Source organism: Pteropus alecto, unplaced genomic scaffold (assembly GCF_000325575.1).
Source record: "Pteropus alecto unplaced genomic scaffold, ASM32557v1 scaffold86, whole genome shotgun sequence".
NCBI lineage: Eukaryota > Metazoa > Chordata > Mammalia > Chiroptera > Pteropodidae > Pteropus > Pteropus alecto.
In genome coordinates, this window is record NW_006442109.1 from 24,017,609 (window position 1) to 24,044,841 (window position 27,233).

A 27,233-nucleotide genomic window follows, 5' to 3' on the forward strand; every position below is an offset into this window, starting at 1 on the left:
TATAACTAATTAGTCTAATGGTATTACAGATCACTAACATAATCACACTGAAAGGAGTAGAGAAGGACAGAATTAATATAATTAAATTTGGAAAACAGTATTTCGTCTGTGCATTGTAAAGCAAAAGATAAAAATTGTATAAAAATACTGTACTCTGGTTGGTAAATACATTTCCCTCTTTGAAGAGAAATAAGATATTTGCATAGTATCCAAGTATTTTCCCCCAAGATATTTATTAACTATAAAGGAGGAATTTTACAGGGGAAAAGCATGGTATACTATTCATATATTTTTTGCTATCTCATTCTTTATAAGCATACCATCATATGGAAGTGCATTAATTTATTTAATAATGCTTTATTGAAATGTACTCATTTTCAGTTTGTATAGAGTACAGTGAAATTAATCTACTTAATCTTCACATATTTATGTGAGTTTATTATACATATTCAAGAATGGAATGAATATGAATCAAAAAATATGCTCATTAAAAAGTGTAAATTCTCATGTATTTTGTGTTATTTCTAGAGTCTTTTCTCTTGTACATATAGATGATAGGTAGATAGAAGGATAAACAATCAAAATGCCTTTCAAAATGATTGTACACACATCACAGTATCTCTTAAAGTGCATGATAATTTTATATATTAATATTTCTTAACATTCATCAATATCATTGGTAAAAGTGCTATTAAATGTTCAAATTTGCATCTCTAATTTTATGTCAGTTGACTATTTTAATTCATTTCCTAGGTAATGCTCTTTATTTCTTTTGATCATATTTTTGTATCTGAGTTTTGGTAACTTCAAAAAACATTTTTTGGTAAGAAAAATTCATATTCTGTCACATATATATGATTTATGTATATAATATAGGCATATGAGATAGATTTTTTTAATCAAATTTGCTATGTATATTTTACCTTTGTTAATGGGGTTGAAGCTTGTTTTGCACAAATTTAAAATTTTGCCATAATTAAATTTATAAATTGCTTCTATTTTGGTTCTGGGACTTATGTCTTTCACTGGAAGACATTATCTAACTTAAGATCATAAAAATATTCACCTATGTTTTTTCTAGAAATATTACAGTTTTTATTTTTTAAATGAAAATCTGTTCTTTATCTAGAATATATTTGTGTATGAGGTGTGAGATATGGATCCAGCTTTATTCATTTTTTTTCAAACCATTAAAGTTACCCAAATGTTACTTATTGAAAAATCCTCACTGGATAGAATGAATCATATCATATATTAATTTCCCTTAGATATTTTGTGCTATTTGAAGAGTTTATATTCTGTTAATCTGTCTATCCATGTGCCAATATCAAATGTTTATAAAACCTATGTTATCGAATATAATATAATGTCTTTATGACTATTCCTCCCTACTCTTCTGATTAAGAAATTGATTATTTTTCCATATTTCAGGTTAAGATTAAAACCATGTTTTTAATATCCAACTGTTTTTTTGTGAAAATTTTTATTTTTATCAATTTGACTATAGTTACAAATATTTTTTGGTTTGCTTTTTAGTTTTGAGGAAAAAAATTATCTTTATTAAATTTAATTACCTGATAACTAAATGCATCTTTATTGTAAAAATTTTAAGTGATAAATAGTTATTCAGAATAAAGTATAAAATTTATGTATATCCTCTACTAATTCCACTATTTTCTCCAGGAATAATCACAGTCTCATGTTCATACTTTCATTCTCTTATGTTTTTTCTCTTTCAGCTATCTTTGTCAAATTTTGTTAAGGAATTACTCTGTTTTAAATAAATTGATTAATACAGAAAATGTACATTTTTTCTCCATATTTTTAGACAATTAAATGTTATTTAATCATCTAGTAAATATTTGAACATCTACTATGTGCTAAGCACCCTTTTAGATACAAGGAATACAGTAGTGAATGAAAAAATATATAATCTTTGACTTCATGGAATTATATTTTCAGGGTTTGTATATTATTTGTTCATAATAAATAAGAAAATTTTACAAGTAAATTATGATCAGTACTGTTGATATTTTATTTTATTTCTTTTTTATTAAATTTATTGGGGTGAAATTGGTTAATAAAATTATAAGGTCTCAAGTGTACAATTCAATTATACATTATATGTGTATTGAATTATGTGTTCACCATCCAAAATCAAATCTCTTTCCATCACCATATATTTGACTCCTTTTGCCCTTATCTACCTCCCTCACTCCCCTCTTTCTCTCTGGTAGGAACTAAACTGTTGTCTGTGTGTATGAATTTTTGTTTGTCTTGTTCATGTGGTACTTTCAGTTTTATATAACATGTATGAGTGAAATCATATGGTTCTCGAATTTTTCCATCTGACTTACTTTGCTTAGCATGATAATCTCAAGATCCATCCATGTGGTTGCAAATGGCAGTATTTCATCTTTTCTTATGGCTGAGTAATATTCTATTGTGTATATGTACCTTGTATTGTATATATGTATCTTCTTTATCCAGTCATCTATTGAAGGACACTTTGGTTGTTTCCATGTCTGTCCACCATGAATAATGCTGCAGTAAACATTGGAGTGCATATATCTTTACAGATAAATGTTTTCGAAAATGTTGGGTAGATACCCAGAAGAGGAATTGCTGGGCCATATGGTAATTCTATTCATAATTTTTTGAGGAATCTTCATACTGTTTTCCGTAGAGTTTGTACCAATTTACATTCCCACCAGCAGTGTATGAGAGTCCCTTTTTCCTCACAACCTCTCCAACATTTGTCATTACTTGTCTTGTTGATAGTCATTCTAATAGGTGTGAGATGATATATCATTGTGATTTTGATTTGCATTTCCCTAATAGCTAGTAAAGTTGAGCATCCATTCATATGTCTGTTGGCCATTTATATGTCTTCTTAAGAAAAGTGTCTGTTCGAGTCCTCTGCCCATTTTTTAATTGGATTGTTTGCTTTTTTGTTATTGAGTTGTATGAGTTCTTCGTATATTTTGAATATTAGCCCCTCATCAGAGGCGTTGTTAGCAGATATCTTCTGCCATTCAATTGTTTGCCTCTTTTTTTTTTTTTTGCTGATGGTTTCTTTTGCTGTGCAGAAGCTTTTTAGTTTCATATAGTCCAATTCGCATATTTTTGCTTTTATTTCCCTTGCCTTTGAGGTCAAATTTATAAAATCCTCCATAAAACTAAGATCCATGACTTTAGTACCTATGTTTTCTTCTATGCAGTTTATCATTTCCAGTCTTATATTTAGGTCTTTGGTCTATTTTGAGTTAATTTTGGTGTATGGTGATAGATAGCAGTGTAGTTTCATTCTTCTGCTTATGTTTTTCCAATTTTCCCAGCATCATTTATTGAAGAATCTTTTTTTTATCCATTGTATGTTTTACTCCTTTGTCAAAAATTATCTGCCCATATATATGTGGGTTTATTCTTGGGCTCTCAATTCTGTTCCATTGATCTGTGTGTCTGTTTTTTTTTTTTTTTTTTTTTTTTTTTCAATACCATGCTGTTTTGATTTCTGTCACTTTGTAGTATAATTTGAAGTCAAGGAGTGTGATACCTCTGGCCTTGTTCTTTTTTTCTCAGTATTGCTTTGGCTGTTCAGGGTCTTCTGTGATTCCATACAAATCTGATGATTTTTTTGTTCTTTTTCTTTAAAAAATGCCATTTGTGTTTTGATGGCATGTTGTTATTTTAAACAGAGTGGTCAAGGTGAGGTAGTAGGCAAAATTGCTATTTTAAACAGGTGGTCAAGGTGAGGTAGTAGGCAACCTTAATTATATCTGCCAAAGATGTGCACACTCTTATCCCTGGAAACTATAGATATATTATGTTACATGGCAAAAGGAACTTGACAGATATAATTAAGGTTATAGACTTTATGATAGGGAAATTATCCTAGGTTATCTGGGTGGTCCTAGTTTAATCATATGATTCTTTAAAGCAGAGAACTTTCTCTAGCTGGAAGGAGAAGGGGTTTAACAGAAGGGAGAGTCAAATAAATTAGAAGTATTAGAAGAAAAACTCTTTTTGTTTTGAAGATGGAGCTGCTAACATGATGAGGAATGATAGCAACCTTAATGAGATGAGAAATACTGTTGGCTGGACAACCAGGAAAAAAACAGAAATGTCAGTCCTATAGCTGCAAGGAACTGAATTCTACCAACCTGAATGAGCTTGAGAACATGTTTTTCCCTAAAGATTCAGGGTATACGCCTATACTAGCTAATACCTTGATTTGGGCATGGTGAAACCTAGAGAAGAGAAAGCAGGCAAGCTGGACCAGACTTCTGACCTATATAGACATGTAGTAAGAAATTCATGTTGTTTTAAGCTGCTAAATTATGGTGATTTGTTATGTTAGCGATAGAAAACAAGTACAATCTCGATAAGAAGCTGATATTTGAACTAAACAGATACAGTTATATGGGAGAAGGGCATTCTAAGAAAAGGGGACAGCAAGTGACAAGACCCTGAAGGCAGAACATATTTTGTATGTCATGATAAAGACTAGTAGAATGGTGTAGCTAATGTCAACTGAGAGAAAAAGACAAGGCTGCAAAGTAAGAAAAGCATTTATTAAGTGTTTTGAATTCAATTTGGGAATACAGTTTCTGCCAGCAACCAGAAGGTATCCCATCCAGGGATTAGGCTCAGAGCTTTTAAAGGTGGGTGGTGGGGTTGTGGGGGAGGGGAGGATCATTCGAGTTACGTTAATTGTTTATCAAGAATTATGATTGGAGGAAAATTTATATTTTACAAGTCATAGGTTTCTCATGAACATCTCTTTTCATTACTAAGAAATAAGTATTTTTGCATAGACCTTGAAAAGCACAGCTATTTTGTACAGTCCTTGAAATTTTTTTCCCCACCAAATAACTTCTTTTTGGCAAGTCAGCAAGGTCAGTGCAATTTGTTTTGTCCAACAAGATGAAGTTCAGAGGACAAATTGAGTTACTGTAGTCATTTGTTTTCACTCTAGACTAACATGAGCAAGGGGAGAATAAAGGAAGATTAGAATAAGAGAAATAACAGGAAGTCAGGTCGTTTTGGCCTTCTGGATGATTTGGGTATATTTTATTCTGAGTGAGATGGGAAACCTTTGGAAGGGGTCTAACAGAAATAATATGTTCTGATTTTTTTTTTTTGTAAAATAGCTTTATAGCTGCTTCGTTGTGAAATACCATAGGTGAGCAAGGAGGATGAGAACAATTTTTCAAAAAAATAAATGAAGCAAGGTCAGAGGTTGGAAAATCAATGAGGAAGGTACTGGATAATCTAGATGAGAGATGATGGTGGTTTAGACCAGGGTGGTGTGACAGGGGAAATGAGAAAAGTCTAGATTTCAGAGAAACTGGATATATTTTGAAGTGGAGGCAATAAAATTAGTGGAATAGATGTGTGATGTTAAAAAAAGAGAAGAATAAATCATGGGGATGAAGTTTGTTTGCTTTAGCAAATGGAAAATATAGTTTCCATTAATTGTGATGAGAACCCATTCTGATGGAGAAGGCTCAGGTTAGGGCTAAGGGTAGAATGGAAGAGCTAACCAGAGCCATCTCTTTCAAACCTTGCTGATACGTCAAGTACGATGAGGGCTGAGAATTAAATAGTCTTGAGATTACCTGTTGCTTACAATTTAAAGTCAGAACTTGGCTCAAGATTGGAGTTTAACACTTTAGAAACTTTCTCAGTTTATTTTATTATCAAGCGTATATTCAAGTTTTATATCTCTTCTTATTTTTCTAATTTATATTCTTCAAGAAAAATGATCCATTTCAACCTAGTATTCAAATCTATCTGCATTTAATTATGCAAACTATTTTCATTCATGGATGTCTGTGTCTGTATATATACACATATAAACACATACATTTTATTTGTTTTATCTTGATGGAAAATGCATATATAATACATTTTCTCTTTTAAATAATTTTCCCATTTCATAACCAATTTTGTAAGATTTATTTTCTCCCCTTTCATATTAATTAATATGGATGCTTTTTAATTATATTTCTTGTATGAGGTGCTAATATTAAAATTAGTGTTTATTTACTTTGTTGTCTAACTCAACAATATATGTACTTATATCCTTAATAATGCTTTCTCTCTACATTTTTTTCTAACTTTTGAGTTGACTGTTCATTTTTCAATGTCTTTTGTTTTTTAGTGGATTTATATTTTTAATAGAGATTTATTTTATTGCTGTTTTCTAGGTATTCTACAATTTGGTTCTCATTTTCTATTTGATTCGAGATTGGTTAAGAAAGAGTATGAAAATAAACTATAGAAGGATTTTTATATCATATTTAGAGTTAATTAAAATGTAGAGTTATTTAAAAATATATTCCACTTATCTTACTAAAATGATTTATTAGTATGTTTTCTGGGCAAAACGTTTTCTGTGACTGTCTACTTTTTCATCTATTTATATAGCTAATATTAGTAATTATTTTATTTAGATCTTTTATTTTATTTAATTTATGTTCAGTTTTCAAGGGGATAAAAATGAGTTAAACATTATTGTGTTTCAGTCTATTTCTTCTAGTATTTTGCGCGTGTATGGTTTTTGTAGTTTGATAAAATACCAGTTATATTGTCTTGTAGAATCTTTTTTATGACTTGATTTATTTTTATTTTTGCTGACCTTTCCCTTTTATGTTTTGGCCCAATTTTTAAACTTATAATCATTTTGAGTCTCTTGGTTTTACATATTTGAATACAATACATAAGTGAATTATATTTTTATTTGTTTTATCTTGATGGAAAGTTCCCACCATAAAAAATGGAAAAATTAACATTACTAAATTTCCTCATACATTCATTTCCCCTCCTACCCTATCATTTTGCTTTCACATTTACATTTTGTTCTTAAATCAATATTCCCATAGTTTTAGACTTAAATTGGTCTTCAGTGCTCACTGTAGTTCATTCATAACAACCATAGGTATTTGTTTCTGAGTTCTCTATTTTTATTTATTTGCTCTGGTGATTACAGCTTTCAATTTTTTTTTTAAAGCTGAGTTCGTGGGTGATAGATTCACCGAGAACTGTATATCATATTACTTCTCAATGTTAACCTCCAATGTAAAAAACAAATAATTGGAAATAAAGTTCCTGTGACATGATTTTCTTTCTTTAAAATATTGTAAATATTGTTCTATTGTATATGATGCCAAATATTATTGTGAAACAATAAGGAATCATGCTAATATTCCACATATGGAGATGATTTACTGTTTCTGTCTCAATTTCCTTCGGATTCTTTTTTTTAGTAAATTCATTACTATATGATAGGGTTAATATATTCTGAGTCATTTACTTTTTATTTCTTTTAAACTTACTATTCATTTTTTCATTTATTTTAATTATCACATGGGAATTTATTTCTTATTTTATCTTTCTATTTTGTTCAAGATTAGTAATTCATGCTGGACATTATTTGTCTTCCAGCTTTAACTGGCATATTCTTTCTAAGTATCATATGGTGTTGCTCGCTTTTACTTTAGATTTTGATAAATTTCATCAAGAAAACCTTTTAAACAATAGCTTTTGTTTTCAGCAATACTTACAATGTTTCAATGATTCCAGTGTGTCTAGTGAAAACTATCATTTGATGCTCTGATTTCCACCAACCAACTTCAGGAATAAAACATTTATTCCTCCAGCTAATGCTATTTGAACTATGAAATACTATATTGAGTTTTAAGATCTACCTTGATTTAATCCAAGTGGTGTAATATCTGACAGGCGTTTTTTGCAGACGATAGTTTGGTATTTATAGCCATTTTTAGTTTTACCGTAGACAGAATTTTCATCGCACTTTGTTCCTAACGTTATTTTACTTAGGGAGAAGAATTAAATAAACATGGCTTTCCTCCATTGTATATTATTGAAAGTTATTGTTTTTATCTGTTTTCAGTTATTTTCCATTATATGACATTTCTCAGAAAACAATAAAGAATCCCTATGATTTGTTTTTCAGAAGATATTAGATTTTTCTTTCACTCATTGTTCATATTTTAATACATCTTAACATTAATTTTAATTGAAATATTTAAAATCCATATTATTTTTCCAGCATCAAATCATAACTATATTTGGAATCTACTTTTTTCCTCTCCAAATTACTGCTATCTGATGCTTATAATAGATAAGAACATACCAAAATATTTTTATATTTTGGAGTCAATAATAGCAATATTTACTAAAATATAAAATGAGTTCTCACAGATGCCAGGTTTTGAGAAATTTAATAAAAATGTAATTTGTTGAAATTATTTTTACTAATTATTTATATTTTGAATTGTGCTTTTATTGATGTCTTGCTGATTTTTAAATTATGGAATAGTCTAAGCTCTCATCAGACGCTTCACTGGAACTTGGCTTCTCATTCAAGGAACTTGGTTTTACACTATTCTTTGATCTTGACACATTCTACGAATTCTCTGGAAACAGTTGGTCCATGCAGTGGGATAGGGCAGCCGTTGGAGTTTGATTTTACATCCAGTTTCCATGAGAAATGTCTCTTTAAGTTAACTTTAGGAAATCTTTGTATATTTAATGGGGGCAGTCATGAAGAACCATCATGTTCCCTTTAGGAAATCATTATATGCTCAAAGGAGTAGCTAAAGCCAGCTTTGCATCTCATTGCTTACCTTTGGAAATCCTGGGAGACCTTAATCTAGTGAAGTGAGGGGTGCACTGCTGAGATCATGACTTAATCTATTTTTTCTTTCTCTTTTGATGCTGAGGCTGATTGTATATATTATTTCATGCAAATGAGTGTGAATACAGTGAACTTCCTGCTATGCGTTCAATTATTTATTTATCCACTCATTTGCTTTGTGAGTGAGCATTTACTGAATGTCTGCTTTCTGTAAAACACTTGGCTGGGCCCTCATTAATATTAGACTGCAAGGATCTAATATTGCAGCAGTCAAATATCTAAACATTATAATGCAAAAAGATACATGTTATTGGAAAATAATGGACATTATATTTTAATTTTTAGTGTCATCTACATTCTGAAAAAGCTTTGTCAATAAAGAAACAGCATGTATATTTTCAAACAAATAATTACTTTCTAAAGGTATCAGAGGGAGAATACACTCAAATAACAAAAGTTATCTTAGTTGTTAGAAGAATAAAGTCATTGACCAGGATCTTAGTAGCAATTCCCAGGGATCTCTGCTGGTAGCAATTCCCAGGGATCTCTGCAAGAAGATATTTGTCCTTAGCATTGATAGATAAAAGAAAAGTTCAGTTTTAGCAGATTATCTAACCATCGTCTTATAGCGTCTTGATTAGAAGCTACAGGGGCAAAATCATCAGTGTATAGGCAGCCTTAAGTGATTAATATTACCACTTTTCTTTTTCCTATTAAAGAACCAAAATCTTAAATATGAAACTAAGAGTAATTGCAGAAACACGGTAAAAATAGCAGCAGTTACTTAGCACTTTATAAAGTTTTTAAAATATTTTTATTTCCTTAATCATTTATTTATTTGACGAGTGTGGATAGGTTGGACATGTTATTTATTTCATTAGACACATTGCACAGTAACAAAAGCTGAGGCTCAGGTCTTAAAGTTTAATTATCCTAAGTCATGCAGGTGGTGAAGCAGTTATTTAAAAAAGGTCTGTCTAATCCAAAACCTGTGATCGAAATCTATACACTCTGCAGCCTTGGAATGAAACTCTAAATTATATATAGGTATAATTCTGAGATTTGTTATTTTGTCTTGGTTTGAAAACGTAGATCTAAATTCACAAACTCACATGCATCCAGAGCCAGTGATGACATGAGTGTGTAAAGAAGGACTAATAGAATACCAAACATCCTTGAACTATCTTTTGGGTTCAAGAAATCTTTTACTTTTCCTTCATCTATACTATATGAAAATCAGCAAGGATAATGTTAAAGAGTTCTCTGTTAGGGAGACAATAGAGAAGGATGATGGACTGTGCGAAAATGGTTATGTGCATCTTCTGGAGCAGTAGAGCAGCCATTATCCCTCCAGCCCACTAAGGTCATGACAAAATGAGGGGTTAATATTGCCAGATCATCTGATTTTTCCTCAGATGCCAGAAATAGGAGTCGTAACATGAAATCTGATGTCAGAGGCAGTATAGCAGAGGGCAGCCTTTAGAGCCTCAGACCCTGTGTGTGAATCCTGGCTTTGCCACTTACAAGTCTGTGACTCTACTGCAACCCAACAGCTCTGTGCCTCAGTGTTCTCATCTGAAAATGAGGTTAAAAATAGTGCTCTCTTAAAGGCTATGAAGAGTACACTGTGATTGTTCTCCTGGGAAGTATGCATTCTTGCTGTACTGTCTACCTCATAGGATTTTGTGAAGACTAAATGAATTCAATTCATATAAAGTCCTACATAATAAGCACTTAATAAATGTCAGTTATCATTATTTTTACTAGTTAGCTATTCTCGATTAATTATTTTTTATGTTATAAATACCATGCAGGCCAAACAAAAATATTCACCAATTTGAAACTTTTCATTGTCTTATAGAAATTCTTTTATTTCTTTCATTGCCTACATAATTTATATAAGTATTCACCATGTAGTCGGTAGTCTCTGGATTAAATTCTTATGGTTAAAAGAAAAAACTAGATTCCCATAGGTATGATAATTATATTTTATACATTAAACAGTATAACATCTTCCCCCACTTAACCATGTTTTCACTATAAAAATGGAACTCTTAATTTAAAAAATAAAGCATAACTATTTCTTTAGTAGCAGTGGTCTTTATTGGACTATAAATGAAATTGGACAAAGATTGGTAATGGAGGATCAAGAGATCATTGACATGAGAAATGAGAAGCTCTTGGTGCATGGTACACTGGGTGTGTAAGTATTTGGGAAGGTTGTGGGCATGTGTGTAATTCATACTAGCTTCTTGGCCCAGCTATCTTTGTGTTTATATCTAAGTTCCATGAAAATTAGACTATTTGTAAGCACAAAGGGCTTAAAACGATAAAACATCAATCTTAAGCTAGAGCATTCCGAATATACTTCAGTGTAGTATGAACCAAAGAAGCAGCCTTCTCCATTTTGCAAAAGAACATCATAGAGATTTATCATCTTGGTGATACCAATGACTTGATTGTGGAAGGAGATTACAATGTGTGGTGGACTAGGAAGTACTCAGTGATGAGCTGATGGAAACTTGGCAAACATAGTGGCACCCAGATGATGTTAAGCAACTCAGCATCTTCATAGTAAGAGAGGTTCTATTTCTTAAAATTTATAATACCTCTGGAATTCTCTCAGGTGCATGAAGTATTAAAAAAATCTCCCAGATTTTTTCATGGGAAACAGTCCTTTGCAAGAAAGGCAAGTAGGAGCAAGATTTGAACCATTGCTGTTAGTATGATTTTATCTCTACCTACAGGCTCTTTAGGCCTGAGAAAACTTGCATAGGCTTATAACATTTTATATTATAAATATAAAATTTGTTTTAAAATTGATATATATTTTTAAATGACAGAAAATCAGGGCATGATTAAAAGACGAACTCCTATGTGCAATTAGAGATCTCTTTTTGCAAGTAGTTAGCATTTATAAGTTTTGATTGTTTCCTACATTTTTAACTCAGTGTATGATTTAATGTTCATATTGACTGTTTCTAAATAAGTTTCTTACATGGTATCTATGTGAAATTTCTGCCTCTTATTCATTTTCTTTTTTAGGTGAGGCAACCCTTGGTTGACCTCACAGACTGCAAGGACCTTGTCACCTTACATTTTTTTTATTTTATTTTTTACAACTACAGCACCTGGTCTTCTTAGGTGGTCTCCCATCCAGTACTAACCAGGCATGACCCTGCTTAGCTTCTGAGATCAGACGGGATCAGGCTCATTCAGGGTAGCATGCCTCCCATTCTTACAGACAACAGTATCAGTTAAATAAAGTTTATTTCACTTTTTTTCTAAAAAAGAATTCTATATGTCCATTTCCCAAGTTGTATAGAACAATTGTCCAGTGTAATTTCCCTCACTGCACTTTTTTAATTATGAGATTTTTATTATTTATAGATGACCACCTCTGTCTTTGGACCAGTGTTCTATACTATAATGCCAGAACTAGTTAAGTTTTGAATTATAAATAATTGTTTGTTATCCACACTGGCTAATGCCTGCCTTTGCTCCTTTTAGCCATTGTGTGTTCTCTTTGGAAGTTATTTCTTGAAGTGTGGCACTCAGACCACCTCTGTCAGAATCATTTAAGTCACTTGTTAAATGCAACTTCCTGACCCTATCACAGACTTCATAAATCAAGTTATCTTTCACTATGCCTTCTAAAGTTTGTGAACCACTCCTTCTGGCTTCACTTCGAAGATTATACTTCTACTTTTTAAAACAGGATTTCTCCTATTTTTAAAATATCTAATTTAAATCAGCCAATACATTTGGGTTGCGGAGTGCAATGCGGATTTCAAAATCTTACAATCCAGTGGAAATTAGCAAGAGGCTCATGATGGTAATACAGAAGCAAAAGGCAGATTCAGAAAAATGCAAAAAAAAAAAAAAAATTAATGAAGTGCCATAAGGGTTTAGCAAAGAGAGAAACATCAGTACACATTGGGGAAGAATAACCATGGATTTGCGAAGGAGGTAAATTCAACATGGAACCTGAAATGACTTGGAATTTTAGAGATGAGCATAAGTAGAGTCCATCAGGAGAGCAACAGAGCAAAGGCACAGATGTGGAAAGATGAGGATGATAATCAGTGCCAACTCATAATTCAGCTCAGCTGAAGCATAAAATACAGCAATAGGAATTGTGGGTGATGAGGCAGGAGTTGTAGGTTAAATTGGTACTGTGAGAGTCTTGACGTCTATACCTAATAGTTGGTATTTATTTGGTACCTTCTGAATGTCTGCAACATTTTTAAGTGGGCTATAGATTTGAGGTAGAATTTGTGCATTGTATGTACAATTGTATTTCTGATTTAATAGCCATATTTGCAAAGTCAAATCAGAAGTTAGGTTGCCACATACAGGAAAAAGTGGCAGCAAATCCCAGTGCAACTTTTTGGTCTCCAGAGAACAACATGTGGGTGAACTCTCTCTACCATATAGGATCTTGCAAATTCTGACAAGTTCAATTCTTATTATGTCACAGTCATTTCCTACTTTGGCATTGCAGCATGATTCATAAAGGACTTATACAATCTATGAGTTTCTGTTGAATAATATGTTTGAAAAATAGCAGATTTTGTGGGGGAACCAAAGTTAGTGTCAGCAAGACCACAATATCATCCTGGGTATATGAGAGGGTTGTTTCATAGGGAGAAGCCACAGCTAAGGCACAGGATATCTGATGAATAGCTCTGTCTACCACCTTCCAATATGATGGAAAACAAATTTCTTTATAGCTCATGCCTAACACATTTACAACTTCTTATATGAGATTTCTGATCCTGACTTTGGTCAAAGATAAATAATAGAGCCATTTCCCTGTAATGTGTTATGAGATATTTGAAAACATGTAGGAATTATAGGGAGTATGTTAAGAGGAACAGAGAAGTCAGCCAGGTCAGCTTTTCCTGAGGGACATTGCTCTATTCCTCTATTCCAGAGAGGCTGGCTGAGGACTTCAGAACATGTATTAAATGCTGAAGATGCAAACATTGGCCAGGAGAGAGGGAAGCATCCAAGGAAACCTCACAAACTTGTCCATCACTCAGAAGTATGGTCAGTTTTTGGAGGATACCTACAGAATACTACAGGGAATAACAGGACACAAAAGTCACAAAGAAAGAACAAATACAGGTGTCAGCATAAGAGACAGAGTTTGAGTTCAGAACAAGGAGGAATTGTTTTTAAGTTTAGCTGAAATTTTCAGATTTTGAAGTTCTAGTTTGGGTTGCTGACCTGTGCTCTCATAGGTTAGAGATAATATGGGCCTGAGTTAGAATGGAAATTAGAAAATAATTTATAAAAATGAGTCCATAGGACATGTCTTCTAATTGGGTATATATCTATCAGTCAAGGGACAGAAGGGAGAGAAATGGAACTCAGTGTGCACATTGATTTGGGATATTCTTTAGGGGAGTCGGCAACTGGGACAGAGATTTGGACTGCAGATATATACTTGTAGAGAAAATCTCTAAATTACGAAATACACTGAAACCTGTCATCTTCTGTTAGTAAAATGTCAAAAAAAAGGTAGTATTTTTTTCATAGCACTGCAAGTAAAAGTACCATACTGCCTCTCCTTAAACATAAGCACATCTGCAGCATGATTTTTCTATGGATAGTCCAAAACCTAGGACATTTGACCTTTTTTCTAAAATAAAATCATATAGAATGATTCCCCCTTGCTAGAATACCATAATTGAAGGCAGTGTGGAGTGCTGCTGGAGTGTACATCATATTGATGGCTAAGAGATGTCACCATGGCCTGTACTCCTAGTCACAGTAAATGAATTTGGAATCTCTCTCACAGCTACATCTCTTTTCATGATTCCCTCATAGAGAGAGAGAATGATGTGTAAACTTTCCTTGACAACCAATCCCTCATAAGATTCCTCACACACTGATGTATTTGACAGAATCAACCACCTTAGTGAAGTTCAAATACACAGTCCACTAATCACCACACTCTGCCCATCACTGCTCCCATTGCTGTCTAAGGGAGGTTAGCACACCACAGGCAGTTACCTGGCTGCAGTGAAAATACTACTGCCTTGGCCAAAGTGGGCCATTGGAATGGATGGCTTAATACTGTGCAGCAAACTGTATGTGAATATGACAGGTGACATCATTTACATGAAAATAGGCCTTCCCAATCTACATGGACAACTCCTCAAGACACTCTCATGGCTTGGAAAGGCAAGAAGTTTCCCTGTAGTAACTGCTAATCATGAATTCTCCTCCTTCAGCTTTTCTGAGTCCTGAGCCAGAATGTGTACAAATCTGTGGTGAAGGACAGTGGCTTATTCTGCAGGTCACATATGTCATCAAGATTGAAGGCAAGGAGAAATGAATGTGGGTTCCAGCTTGGCTTTGCATGTTCAGTGGTCCTCATGCACCCCAGTTTTTCTTACTTTCTCTCCAGTTTTTTTTCTTACTGACAATCTTGCTGACCTACACCAACTTCAGCTAACTGTACAATGCACAAGTAAAACCTTCCACAGAGTTCTGCACTAATTTCCATAATAGTGTAGGATCTAATCCCTATAATAAATAAATTACTCCTTATTGCATATGATATTTTTGGTTTTCTGAACAAACCCAGATATTAAAGCTGTTTATCAAGGAAATGCTATAACAAGATTTGCACATTAGATCAATACCTATAGTATGGAAAATGGATTATATATAGAATTATGATTAGAATATTCTCAATAGCAAATATCTTTACTTTTCAAATGGAATCTTAATTGAAATCTAAGCTAGAAGGGGATATACTTGCTTAAAATAGGGATGAGGAACTTAAGATCTGATTGTCTGCCTCCCTTTTTTCTTCCCTTATTAATCTAGGAAGTACCCAATGTTCTGAGAACACAGTTTAACAATGTTGGCATTTGTAAATATAATATGCTTTTATAGTCATTTTGTGACAAACAAAGTGGTCTAGGGATACAGTGGTGGAGGTGAGCATGGAGCATGAGGGGTAGCTTCAAGAGGTATTTAGGAATTAAAACTAACACTGCTTTGTGTGGATGCTATGAAAAAAGCAGAAATCTAGGATTTTTTTTTCAGGCCAGGGGATTACTTATGGTGTCATTTCTTGAGAAGATACTAAAAATGGAGATGCTAATTTGAGGCCATTGAAGAGTTTTTGGCTGTTCAAGCCAAGTACATGAAATAGGGCTGCTATTCGAGATAGAGGTCTTCTATAAAGACCTTGGTTTTCAATCATTGCAAAGGTGAGTCAGTTCTAGATTAAGAAGAATATATTGAGAATAGCTCAGGCACAAATATAGACTCTGAGAATCAGCAACATTAATATGGTCATAAAGGCAAAAAGCACTTAGGTTGCTATGAATGTAGGAAAACCAAGAAAGAAGAATCCATGGACTATAGAGAAAAGGAACATTTCCATGGAAGGCTGATTAAAAGCATGAAATATCAAGCATGCCAAGGTCATAAAATATCCTTTAGATTTAGCAATTATAGAATCATTGACTAATATATAAGAAGAAAGAGGGAGATAAGATTTGCCTTAAGGAGTAAATGAGATAAAAGATTATGGAAGCAGTGAGTACTTGATGAAGGAAAAGAGTAAAACATGAGAGATGTAAAGGGATGCAGGGTCAAGTGTATGGCTTTTTTGAAAGTGGCAACTTAAAGAGAAAAAGTAATTCAAGAACAATTTATTGTGTATTAATCTCCGAGTAATTCGTTGTTTTCATTGAATTTCTATCTCGTTACCTCCATCTACCAATATCTTTCCTCCAAGATCTGTTCTGTCTTTTTAAACAGCAGAAAACTCTCTGTTCTTTATAGCTACAAAGTATTATATTCACACTTCTAAAAGCATTAAATATTAAATATCTTTTCATTTTCATAGTGCATGTGTTAGCCCTGCCCTTAAGTTGTACCACTTACTAGAAGTGAAACCAGGCTCCTGAATGTTCACAGCTCCTAAAGCTTCTGTACTTCACTGTCTAAGTTCAAGACTATGGTTTCCCTCCCTTTCTAACCCCTGCTCCTGATTTTGATATTTTCCTTCATTGGACTGTATGAAGACATAGAGTTTTAAAGCAAACAACCATAGACAGACCATTATTCTTTTTTCTTTCTCTAACTTTATAAGGGGTAAATTCTTGATGCCATCTTTAAAATGATCACTTAACATTTATCCTACATTAGGCACTCTGCTTTTGCATTTTAATCTCATTTAATTCTCACAATAACGCCATATGAAAAGTATTATTATACCATTTTTATGGAAGATGACTGAGTCTCAAAGAGTGTAAAAAAATTGTTAAAATGTATGAAATTAATAAATATCAGAACAAGAATTAAAATTAACTAAATATAATAACGTAAGCATAGTGTCTGGCATATAGCAAGCATTGAAGATGATGTTTTATTGTTAATACTATTTTTAATAGTTTTTATAATGCATATTTAGTGTTCTTTCATTATGATACAATTTTATCCTGTTCTTACACAATTGATTATAAAAGATAATAAAGAATCACTTATATCAAAGCATAATCAATGTTAGCTAATAATCTGTAATTAACATAATTGAGCATTAGAAAGAATGTCCAGGATAGGATAAAAAAATGAAATTGGGTATAGTAATAGATGCCTTTCCCACCAGTACCAGTACTAAGATTGACTTGGAGATTAGTTACCAATAGTAGATTTAATATAAAATCGATAACATCTCATTTTTGTTTGATACATGATGATTAATTTTGTGATAAAGTATTTCAGAAAACACTGAGGAAGACATGACTTTTGGAATTTCTAATAATCTTTTCCTGAATATGAGGGGTCTGAATTCAATTGCTTTTTAAATCATTTGTCCACAAAATTTCTTCTAGGTATTTTGTTTGCATTTTGAAGGAATAACTATGAGAACAGAATGACTAAAGAGGCAAAAGAAAGAAAAAAAAAAAAAGGCATTAAAACACATTATACTGTTGTACATTACAAATGGATGAAAAATGGTCTGGAAAGAGATTCTAGTTTAAGGATATGTTTACTGTTACAGGGGGGAATAATTTTGATCAAAAGATAATAATTTTAAGATTTTACATCCGTTAATAAAAAGCACAAAGCTCTATGATTGGAACCCAGGTTTGTTTGACTCTGAAGATGGCTCTGGACCAAAACACTGCCCTGAATTTTTAGTCTTTTAACAATCAATTCTCAGAGACTGGAATTGCCTTCTGGCTCCCTATTAATTATCATTTTAGCAGTTGCAGACAGGAGCAGTATGCCAGTATGGTCTTCACAGCCTGCATGATTGCCTTGATTTTTCTAATCCAAGCAGTTCTTTATCCTGCAGCAGATTTCTTTCTTCTATACGTAGCTGAGTGGTTTTAGAAATGCTTATGAGAATTGTTGGCCATAGGATTTGTGGATGTCAGTAATTAAGCTGTCTACTCCAGCTGCAAGCTGTTGGACAACACGGGTAGTAGAAGGACATAGTCCTGCTGTAAAGCCTGGTCTTAGTGAGAACAGAAAGGTCAGTGACCCCTGGTTGGTAGCCATGCACTGGGAAGCTCAGTTTATCCTGGGTTCATCTATGATTTTCTCATCAGTCCTATATCATTTTTACAAGGTAGCATTTGCCACAAGCCGCCTGGCCTAAGTTGCTTTTAGGTTCTTATAGTGTCTGTACACAAAGAACAACTGTTCTCTGAATCTACCATCAGTACTCCATGCCACAGAATTATACTGGGCGCATTGCTGATTCTAATATAGGCCTGAATTTTTATAACTTGTCCCTGACATGGACTGCATTTTTTTTCATGTCACTCATAATTAATTATGCATTTCCATGATTTCTGTCAAAATCATTTTTCTCTGCACTCTTTGGAATAGAGAACATTTATTACACATTTTTAGATTTTTACTCTGCTTAATTATTGAAACATAGCTACATGATGAGACCTTTCTGTAAAGTATCATCTAGGATTATTTCATGCTGTATGAGCCTTTATGCATCCTGTTTGCCTGTTAGTTTTAGGTGTTTTTGATAATGTTCTGTTTAGTCACTATTGAAGTGTGCCGATGATTAGACTAAGAACCAGTGTTGATTGTGACTTATTATCATCATATCTCCAACATCTAGCATATCTCTGCATATTTACATATAGTAGGTGCTAAACAATGTACAGTGAATGAATGAATGAATGAATGAATGAATGAGTTAATTGATCAAATATCCCTGTTTTCATAATTCCTTTCTAAGTAGTGTCCAATTTCTGGTCTTTTCATTTGCCAGGAAAGCTTTTTCCTTCATTTATTAAAAACAAAATGTATTTTGTATTTACTGTATGCCAGTCACTTCACTTAAAAGGCTTACATCACATCTTCGGGGTGTGTGTGTGTGTGTGTGTGTGTGTGTGTGTGTGAGAGAGAGATAGAGGTGGGGAAAGGGGAAGAGAGAGAGAGTGAGAGGGAGACAGAGACAGAGGCAGAGAGACAGAGACAGAGGTATTGAAAATAAGTGTGAGCATTGGGTGAGGTGTAGACATGTAAACAGGCAATCACAACTAGTGTGCAAACTAAGTATAGGTGCAGTGCAGCACTAAGACATTAAACCCAAACCCAAGCCTATGAATGACTTCCTGAAAGAGATGATTCTTTTACAAGACTTTTTAAACAGGTGAAGTATCCAGGACAAGGCATGTGGAGAAAAGAAAGGAATTACCATCAGAGCCAACAATGCATAGAAGTGTGAGCATAGCATGCAAGTAGTGAGGTATGGCTACTGGAGGCTAAGTGTTGAGTGAGGCCTGGGGCATTGCCAATTCTTAACACCTCTGATACCACCATATTCTAAGCCACTATCATTTCTTTGCCTGTAATAAATAGCCTCCTACATGATCTCCTTCATTCTGTTCTTCTAATAATCTCTTGTAAAACAGCTGCCTGAGAGACCTTTTTAAAATGCAAATTATGACACCTTTTTGCTCAAAAGTCTAGGTGGCTGACCATCACATTGGAATGAAATCAAAAGTCCTTAAAATGGCCTGCAAATCTCTAGATGCTCTGGCTCCTGGCTTACCCTCTGCTTTTGCGTCCTGTAAATCAATCTTCCCATGCTCCTTTCCAGCCACACATGGGATCCCTATGCTCCCTTAAGAGCACCATACACTCTCCCAAATTCAGGATTTTTGTACTTGGTTGTTATTTTCTCTTCTAAGAACATTATTTTCCCTAAATACTCCCAAGATCATTTTTCATGCTCAGGTGTCACTCAGAGATGCTTCCCTGACCACACTATCTAAAATTATACCCACACCCTATTCTCTTACTTGCCTTTGTTTTATTTGAAAGCTCAATAACATATTACTCCCTGACATTACACTCAATACATATATTTTATTGTCCGCTCTTACTCCACTAGAATGTATGCTACATGAAGATGGGAGCAGTGTTTGTCACATAGTAGACCCTCAACACATATTTGTTGGATTAATAAATATATGCATGAATGGGAATTTGTTTTTTTAAAGAGCATCCCCTCCTACATGATTATTATACATACTAAAGAAAGTAGATTTTATCCTGAAGGTAGAGAGCAGTGATTGAAGAATTCTAGGCAGGGGAGTGACATGACCAGATTTGTATTTTAGCAATATCATTCTGTCATCCAGATTGAGGATAGATAGAAAACTTTTGGAGTAATCCAGGCAAGAAATTATGAAAATTGAACAGAATACGTGAAAGTGATGAAAGAAAGAAGGAAACGCTTTAAAGAAATATTTGTTGATGGAAACAAGTCACTCTTAAATAACGCAGATGTAGTAGTTAAAGAGTAGGAAATGTAGGGTGACCAGTTTGCCCAGGACTCTCCCAGTTTTGATACTGAAAGCCCTGCATCCTAAGAAAACCCTCAGTCCTGAGTAAAACACACTGGTTGGTCACCCTAAAACAGTCAAAAACACTTATAGAACATAATTATTTCCTCCATCTAAATAGTGGCAATGATTCACACATGAATTATTGTATTCTCTTAGGAATCACTTCAAATCTTTGGTGCCTTAAATATTCTTCTCCTTCTCCTCCCCTTCTCCCCAAACCCCCGCCCCCCGTACTGTAGCCTAATATCAGCTTCCTCTTCTGAATGACCACAGTGTGTGTTCTTAACCCCTCCTAGAACAAGTGATCTAGTCTGCTCTATAATATATTTGTTGGCCACTTTGCACACTTACCTTTTAGACTCAAAGGTTATGCAGGGTAATGACCATGATTTATTCATCCTGTTATCACTGCTAAGCCATGTAGTGCAGCTATGAATCTATGTCTGTTGAAGGAACTGGTGTAGGCATGCATACATACTGTGAGTTTGGGGAAACAGAAGGTGAAGCTGACAGTGTTGATCTCCACTTGGAAAAGGGAACCAGTGTGCTACATACTAGTGGCTCCCTGAGAATATTAGTCAAGGACATGCTAGCCACCAATCTCCAAAGGAGAGAATAGAGAATAGAACAGTTATCATTACTCATAGACATGATTCTCAGCACAGCCAGGACCCACATATCTGGTGCAAATGAGGACTTGCTTTGATTGCCATCTTGGGCTGGTACACTCTTAAATTTCTAAGGGGAGAGGGACTAATATCGTGAAATGAGTATCAGAGTTTTCAGATAAACAGGGATACATATTTTAAGCCTATGCATATATGGAGCAAAACATACCACATGGGGTTTTGGCCATTGTCATGTTGGCCAACAGTTGGAGCCATAATTTGAAAAATATAAAGTTCCTAGAGAATTACTTTTTACACAATGCTACATTCTTGGCAAATGGATTAACACTGAGTAATTCTTCTTGATTTCTGTTATTCTTGTGAAGGGATATGTGTGCACTGGCCAATCTCAGATTTCTTCAAAGCTTAGTTATTATCTTAAGATCTGATATTATTCCCTTGTAGTTAGATGCAAATCTGTATATTTATGCCTATATATGATGCATGAAAATCAGCTGAGAACTAGTGTTTGATTTTAAAAGCTAAGGCCAGGGTAGCAGGAGCCACTTGTTATAACTGTGGGAAAAAAATTTCCAAGTATATCCTTCAGAGTTAGAATGAATTGCCTTAACATAGCAGTAGATTGGATTTATTCAACACTAAACTAAGTTTCAGGTATTAGAATGTCACATATTCAGGACACTAATATATATGGTATGATCCTTTAGGGCTATACTATTCCCAATTAATATCTTAAAAATCATCTAAATATTCAAAGAAGCATCTTTAACATTAAACCATGAACACTATTGGTATATCTTGATCCAAAAGGGTTCCCTTCTTGAACATAGATAACATTATTTTTCTTTTTATGTTTCTTTAAAGTTTCTTATACTTTAGGATATTCTATTCACTAAAGATTCAGCGACAGATGGAGGAGATTGCAGTGCTGGGCCAGAGTCCTAGTGACACTAAACACTCATTCTTCATACTGGTGCTGAAGCTAGAATTTGTAATACTGATTTATAATCACATTTACCTAAGACTTTTCTTTTTTAGGCAGTACTGCCTAGAAAGAAATGAATGTAATTACTGGTCTTTGAGCTCAAGGATCCAAATCACATAATGTTTGAATGCAATATTGTTGGAAAGATGGTGTAGTAGCCTCAGCAAGAGGCTGTGCATGGCCAGGCAGATTGGCCTGCAGCTTACACCACACTGAGGAAGGTAACGAAAGATCTATCACTTTTGACTTAAGCATCCCCTGTCTCCACTCAAAACTTGGGCATTGTTTTAGCTGTTTTGAGGGGCTCAAATATAAAGTAATGGTACACACATTTCTGTTGTATTCACTGAAGGTCTTTCACAATGATGACAGTTGTTTGCACAGGCAGCTTTATAATCCACAAAGTTCTTTTCAAGTCAAGTCCTTGGCACTACAGGGCTAAGTGAATATCTCTGTTTCCATTTGTAAATGGGAAACTGAGTCCATGAGTGGTTATGTTGACTAATTACAGTAAATATTCAATTATTTAGTATGAGGATGGAATATATTACATTATGTTATATTTAATAATTATATATTAGGCTAAGCATTGTTTACCAATTTTCAAAATATATTAACATATAGGAAAAGTATAATGATCATAACTTAAACCTCGTTCATAAAAATGGGAGCTAAATGGATAAAATTTTTTAAAAATGTGTTGAGTACCTACAGTCTGCTGGACACTGTGCTAGACACGATATTGATACAGAGGGTTCTAAAGAGATCTAGGTTGTGATAAAACAGTAATATACTCTTCACTTTTATTTGTAATTTTATGGAATTGACATTTCTCTATAAATGTCATCAAGAGGTTTTCCTAAAATAATAAAATAATGCTTAAAAGCATCTAAGTAGTGAATAGTTTAGAAGGTTCAACTCAAAATGCCCTTTTCCCATGGAGAGCACTGGTTTTTGCCACAAACACAAAGCAATTGGGTTGAGAGTGCTGACTTTCCAATACCATGTAGAGAAAAGCTTGATAAAATGGATGATCTTCAAAACAAAATGTCCTTAGCTGTAAGCAGAGTTCTCAGATAGTGTTTGCCTTCATTGTCCCTAGTCTAATCTCTTACAAGCACAGACACATTTCTGTCAAGGTAATGTCTCCAGTTTCTAAATCATTCAACACACACTTATTGAATGTCACTACATGCGGAACACGGTACATAATTGTTGTCGTGGTGTCTCAAAGGAAATCGACTGTCACTTTTCTTTGCCATGTGTTTATTTTATTTTTTTTTCTGGGGAAAAAAACATAGTTCTATGTGAAAAATCTACTTACATAGCTCTAAGCTATGTAATACACTCAATTACTAATTTTCAGTTTCCTCAGAGAAATGGTCACTAGCCAATCTTAGGTATTAAAGGTAAATATTAATTACATAGTTGCTGAATTTTTGATTTTGGCCTACAGGAGCTGGAAAAAATATCCAGAGAAATCCATATACCATATACTGAAAATGTCAATCCAATGTTTTAAAATATTTACAATCTTTCTCTAAGAAAATGATTAGAGTGGAAATACCTGAGGCATTTTAAGAAGTTTTAGAATTGGAAGGAAAGATAGGGGACTAAAAACGATGTTATCTTGAAGGCAATGTGAGAATGCAAAGTAACTTTTCCATGATTACCTAATTACATTTTATAACTTTTTTTTCCAGATTGATTTAAGGCTCCTTTGTCCTTCCAAGCATGAAGGTCAATTATAGGATTTGCCTGGGAAAGCTCTTACATAAGATTGTTCCAGAAACACAAAAGGGTTACTTGAAGAACCTGAGTTGATAGAATCAAACTGCTTAAAAATAGGCTTTTACAGTGGCTTCCTCCTGCTAGATATCTGCTTCATTTGTAACCATCGAAATCACTGCATCTGTTTACTTGAAGCTAGAATATTATTTTCAGGAAATACAACAAAAGATTATAATTTTCTTCCTGTGAGTGTTTTTGCTGATTCACTAACAATCTTTATGGAAACTATATATTCTCAAAGACTCCCTTTCTCCCTTGTATACTTGGCAATATTTTCCTCTTCCAAAAACAGACACCTCAAATAACACCTTTATGAAGATCTTCTGGAATTTTCTCCAGTGTTCCATTGAGTCACTGGTCCCAATATACTTCCATATCATTTTACATCTATCTTTACCAAAGCTAACTCACTAAGTTGTGCATACAAGACTGTCTCCCTTCAGGGACTATAAGGCCCTAGAAGTCAAGAACAACTAGAACAGTTATCTAAAACTATATGAAACTGGACAAACAGAAGTGAACACATCATCCAATTCATTAGTTCATTGCATGTATGTTCTTATCTCTTTTTTAAATTGAGCTTTCTCTCCAAAGACCCTGCTTCTTGTGTTGCACATGGTTTATCACATGTATCAGGAGATTAGGAACATTAAGCAGGTGACAAATATCGACAATGAGCTAGGGATTTATTGTAATCAACCAATATGCTCAACCTTGTAATTGCTCAGAGATTTTTGCTCCATAATTATATGATTGCCTCGGTGTAGCCATTCAATGACGTTATAATTAGTGGGCAATTAACTAAAGCTTTTGCTGAGATGCTATAAAGCATGAAATGTGTGTGCAGGTTGATAACATGAAGACTGATAAACTACTTCATCAATAAATTTCTGAAAACTCTTTATCTTTTTCAATCCTCAGCAATTGTAAACCCCTTTTGAGCTTGCATACTCTGCACCTTATTCCACAAGTTGTTTTGTGTGCCCTCCCAAGCCTGGAATGGGACCATCTAAGCCCTACCTTACTGCCTCTTCTACCCCACCTGCACTTCCACACATGCTCTTTCCTACTTCCCTAACACTTTAATCTTATAGCAGTTGCCAATTCACAAAGGGGTTCCACATTTGTGACTATATTTGATGCGTGAGTTGAATTCTGCAGAGCACTTCTCCAACTTAGAGATGGAAAAAAACTCATAGGGCTTAAGTCACTTGGCTTAGTTTAATGTCTTAGTTTAAAAGGCTGTTGGTAAAATGGACCTGTCTCAAAACTGAGCCCCTTCAGATTCTACATCTGTTCTTTACAACCTACTTTCTGTAAAATGGGGCATATCAGAAATAGAAGAAAAGGTGGGGCAGACTACATTTGGGAGAGAAAGAAAGAAAATGATAGGATTAAAAGTAAAAGGGAGAGTTAACATTGAAGGAAAATAATAAGGAGTGCATTTATACCAAGCAAAATACTCCAAAACACTAATCAATACATAAATACATGCTATGATAGCCTCATATGCAACAACTTGCCCACTGTAAGAGGACAGTACTAGTTGTGCCTAAGTCATAAAGCTGCTTGGAAAATTAATGACATAATGCATGTTAAGCACTTGGGACAGTGCCAGATACACAGTCATCAACCATGATTGGGAGCTCTTAAGCAGAGAGATAGGAGGGGAGAGGAAAAGAGAGGAGAGGAGAGGAGAAGAAAGAGAAAAAGAGAAGAGAGGAGAGGAGAGAGAAGAGAAAAACAGGAATTTAAGGTGTTCAAGAGGAGAAATTTGCCTGGCCTACTCAGTGCTACCCAGGGGAAGTCTGACTGGACTTCCCAGTTCAGCGAGTCATGGCACTAGGGCACATATTCTCTGTTCTGAAGATGGTCCTCCTGCTTGCCCAGCCTGAAACCATTAAATATTGGAATACAATGGCTGAAACTTCTTGTTCTGATTCCATTCTCACTAAGCAATCTTTTGTTTATCATTTGGTTTTCTTCAGAGCCAGGGAGATGCTGCTCTCCAAATGTTAGCACATGTGTCTCAGCCTAGAAGACATCTATTTCACTGCTTAAAATTTTAAAATATCAGTCTTGGTTGTGCATTATCCACAACAGTAAGTGGTTCTGTAGCTTTCTCTTCATTGCCTTCCTTTTCTTCCCTGTCTCACTATCACATTCCTCTATTGGTGTTCCTTTTACTTTCCAAATTAGTTTCCCTGGCATCCTTATCTCAGGGTCTGCCCCTGGGGGAAACCAAACTATGACAATCACCATGCTACTTTATCTCTCTGCCAATCATCTTGGCCTCTATCTTTTAGATTGCTCTGCATGGTGGGAGGCATAACCACCATTGGGAATGATATCATGTAAGTATAGGTCATGATACATGGGAAGAAGAGAGCCATTGTTCAACTCTAATTTCGAAAAGTCTTGGAAGCACTTTCGTCAGTCATGAAATAGATATCAAGGGAGGTGCAGAGCTTTGTTTTTCCCCTCCTGAGTGACAAGCACAGATATGAGGGACTAGTAGCCCTATCATAAACTCAGACAGTGGTTTAGGAGTAATCCCCAAAAGGAAGAAAAAGAGAATCACTGTTACTGAGAGAAAAGATGAAGTGTGCTAAGCAGGCAAAACAATAGATGTTCAGTATAAATATATAAAAAAATAGCATCGCTCACCATGCAATCAATAGTAATGATATCAGTCCAGAGACCAAGAGGAGCTACTGTCAAGACAGTATGACTGGTGCCACTGTACCCCTTGCTACAGTGCTCCCAGTCGCTCTTCTCTTGGATTCTAACCTAGAGCATCAACATGAACTGCAGCCAAGCCTAATCGTCTTATCTGCCTAATCATCAGGTGCTGCTGGTGAAAGAGCTCTGAACCAGGAGTCACTAAAACTGGTTATTAGTCCCTGCTCATCTTGAAGCCATGACTGTACCTCTTTAGGCCTTGACTCCCTGTTTGTGAAAATGTTTGAACCTAATCTCTAAAGTCCTAGTCTAAATATGCTTTAATTCCTGGGAACTTTGTAATGCCTATATACTGGAATTAAAATTAACCCAATGAGGAACAGATGAAAAACGATCTTCTTTGTGTTGTCATTTTTATTAAGATTGGATAATGTTCATCAATACCAGTTAAAAAGGTTAGTGATTACTCATATTTGAAGACAAAGTAAATCCTTAATAAAAGCTTTATTTTATAATTTGTTTCACTGTTGCCTGTCTTCCCAACTCTGTCTTCCCTGCTGTAGTTGGCGTGATCTTTACTTAAAAAGAAAACAAAAACATAAAAGCAAAGAAAGTATCATACT

General features: G+C 34.3%; 1 pseudogene; it reads right to left on the reverse strand.

The window, feature by feature from the left end:
• Positions 1-11,784: 11,784 nt before the first annotated feature.
• Positions 11,785-11,902, reverse strand: LOC112469797 (annotated as a pseudogene).
• Positions 11,903-27,233: the final 15,331 nt, after the last annotated feature.